This window comes from Echinops telfairi, unplaced genomic scaffold (assembly GCF_000313985.2).
Source record: "Echinops telfairi isolate 266 unplaced genomic scaffold, ASM31398v2 ScPeMD7_10;HRSCAF=50, whole genome shotgun sequence".
Taxonomy (NCBI): Eukaryota; Metazoa; Chordata; class Mammalia; order Afrosoricida; family Tenrecidae; genus Echinops; species Echinops telfairi.
In genome coordinates this window covers 6,645,396-6,648,897 of record NW_022103907.1, presented here as the reverse complement: position 1 = coordinate 6,648,897, position 3,502 = coordinate 6,645,396, and positions in this window count along the sequence as shown.

Below are 3,502 nucleotides of genomic sequence, written 5' to 3'. Positions count from 1 at the left end.
TAGTTACTATATATTGTTCAATTTCAGTTTCCACGCTATCTCAAGATTTGTTTGAAATGTTTGGGAAAGCTGGGTTTTATTTGGCTTTGTCTTAACTTCTGAATTTTAAAAGCGGCCCATGCACATGGCGATGCACTTCTGCTCAGAATTATCCAGGGAGCCCCCAGGCTTTCCTATGCTCTCCCAGAAGCACCTCATCCTCTGGAGCAACTCCTGCTTATTGGCGATGGCAATCTGTACTTCCACCTGCTCCATGATGACACTGGGGTCCAGTTTCCCACCCCCACAGTTCCCGAAATCTGAGCCGAGGCTGCCCTCCATTGCTCCGCAAAGTCACCCGGACTGGCGCTGGAAGCTCAAAAGGATAATGTTTTTAAGTGTTAAAAACACTTAAAGTGTTCAAAGGAAAGATGTGACTTTGAGGACTAAGGTATGCCTGACCCAAGCCATGGTATTTGAAATCACTGCATATGTGCGTAGAAACTGAACAATGAATTAAAAAGATCGGAGCAAAATTGATGTATTTGATTGTAGTCATGCTGGGGAAGAATTTTGAAAGTACCACACAGACTGCCAGAAGAATCAATAACTCTGTCTTGGAAGAAGTACAACCAACATGCTCCTTGGAAGCAAAGACGGAGAGACTTCGTCTCGTGGACTTTGCCGGTTTTCAGGAGGAACCAGTTCCAGAAAAAGGACATTGTGTTTTTCACATAGAGGGTTAGCAGGATTGCCAGAGGAACAAGCAAACATGTCTTAGGAGAACATCGAGAAGAAAGAATGGAGAGACTTTGTCTCACTTTGAACATGTTATAAGGAGTCTATGGAAGGAACATAACAATGGATAAAATAGAAGATCAGCTAGCGAGAGGAAGATCTTCGAGGAGATGGATGGACACAGTGGCTTGCACCAGTGGGCTCAAACATGACAATAATTGTGAAGATGGTGCTGAACTGGGTCCCTGGAGTCAGAGTGGCACCCCATAACAACGTATATGCGTATGTATGTATTCTTTTGGTTTGTGATCATTTTTACTGAAGTTTAAATATTCCATCTAGTTTCCTTACCATGTTGTTGTTACTGGTAGGTGCCACGGAGCCAGCTCTGACCCACAGACAACCTGTGCACAACAGAACAAACCACTGCGTGGTCCTGTGCCCTCCTCACAATTGTTCCTGTGCCTGAGCCCATCGATGCAGCCACTGTGTCCATCCATCTTCCTGAAAGCCTTCCCGTCTTTCCGCTGCCCTGCCACTTTACCAAACACGATGTCCTTCTCCAGGGACTGGTCTATCCTGAAAATAGGTCCAAAATATGTAAGACAAAATCTTTCTATCCTGGCCTCTAAGGGGCACTCTGGCTGCACTTTTCCCAACACAGATTGGTTTGTCCTTTTAGCAGTCCATGGTACTTTCAATATTCTTCTCCAGCGCCACAATTCAAATACATAGATTCTTCTACCACTTCCGTATTCAGTGTCCAACTTTCACATGCATATGAGGCAGATTCACCTGATGCCGTCCATCTTCTGATCTCCTGACTGCTGCATGAGACCTCTCCAGACTAGTGAAGAGCAAGGATGTTACTTTGAAGACCCAGGTGAACCTGACCCAAGTCATGCATTTTCCATTGCCTCACTTTCAGCAAGCAAGCAAAGTTGTGTCATATGCATATTTCAGGTTGATTATAAGCTTTCCTCCAATCCTGATGCCACATTTCTCTTCATATAATCCAACTTCTCTGATGATTTGCTCAGCATACAGATCGACTAAGTATGGTGAGAGGATACAACGCTGATGCACACCTTTCCTGATTTTAAAACATGCAGTATTCCCTTGTTCTGTTCACACAACTGCCCCTTGATCCATGTATAAGTTCTGAATGAGCCCAATGAAACCTTTTGGACTTCACATTCTTCTCAAGGTTATCCACAGTTCAGTATGACCCACACAGTCGAATGTCTTTGCATGGTAAACGAAACATAAGTAAAAACATCTTTCTCGTATTTTCTGCTTTGAGCCAAGATCCAACTGACATCAACAATGATAGATAGCCCTTGTTCCACATCCTTTCTGGATCTGAAATGAACTTCTGGCAGTTCCTTGTCAAAGTACTTCTGCAACCATTGTTAGATGACTTTAAGCAAAATTTTACTTATGTGCTACATCAATGATAGCGAGAGGAAGATCTTCGAGGAGATGGATGGACACAGTGGCTTGCACCAGTGGGCTCAAACATGACAATAGTTGTGAAGATGGTGCTGAACTGGGTCCCTGGAGTCAGAGTGGCACCCCATAACAACGTATATGTGTATGTGTGTATTCTTTTGGTTTGTGATCATTTTTACTGAAGTTTAAATATTCCATCTAGTTTCCTTACCATGTTGTTGTTACTCTAGTTCGAGCATTCTTTTGAGTCACCTTTCTTAGGTATGGACACATTTGTGGACCTCTTCTAATCAGTTGATTAAGTAGCTGTCTTACAAATTGTCTCGCTTAGATTAGAGAGTGCTTCCCGAGCTTCTTCAGCTTGCTGAAACACTTCAGTGGGTGTTCCATCCAGTGCAGTTTGAACATCTTCCTTCAGCACCCTGGGTTCTTGCTCCTAGGTTCTTCCGGAAATGGTGGAATGGTTCTTTTAGGTACTGTGACTGTAGATTCTTTCCATCTTCTCTTGATGCTTCCTGCATCATTCAATATTTTCCCGATAGAATCTTTCAACATTGCAAACTGAGACTTGAGTTTTTCCTTGAGTTCTTTCCATGGGAAGGCTGAAAATACAAAAAACTCATTCTTATGTGAAAACTGACAAGTAAAAAACAGCACAAAGTATCAAGTGGAGTAATTCCTTCCAGAAAGAGAGAAACAATCTAACATTTATTAACACATTTATTTTTCCCTGGATTTTAAATTTTTAAAAAATATGAGAAAGTTTTCCTGCACATAGCCTGTTGTTTGGTTTTACATTTTGTTAATATATAGTCATTGTATTTAGGAGTAGGAAAACTTTGGGGATGGCTGTTTGACTGGGAAGCTGTGGGTTCTCTTATTATTCTTCTTAACTGCTACTCCTCCAGCTTTTAACTTCATGTAATTTGCAGGCCTTCTAGCCCCTGAATCTGTTTGCTACAATTAAGTTTGGAAACATTTAAAAGTCTTGGAACCTTTCTGCCTTCATGCCCACAAGACCTTCTGCTCCCGTGGGCAGAACCCACGCCTTGTCAACCCAGAGCAGGAGCTCCGTGTCTGCAGAGTGGAACTGCGCTCAGGAAACAGGTGGAGAGGAAAGAAAAGGCATTTCTTTTCTGCAGTGATGAACCCAAGCAGAAGCTCCATTTTATAGGGAGCATAAGCGCAGCAGCTCCCAAAGGGGAACTGGGCCGCCTCTGTGAAACCCAGTTCTGATGGGCCACGTGGAAGCCGGTCATTCCCTACTCTCAAGCCAACTCCCATCTCGACTTTTGGGCATCTTCAACCACCTTCTCGCTCCTCTGATTGTGTA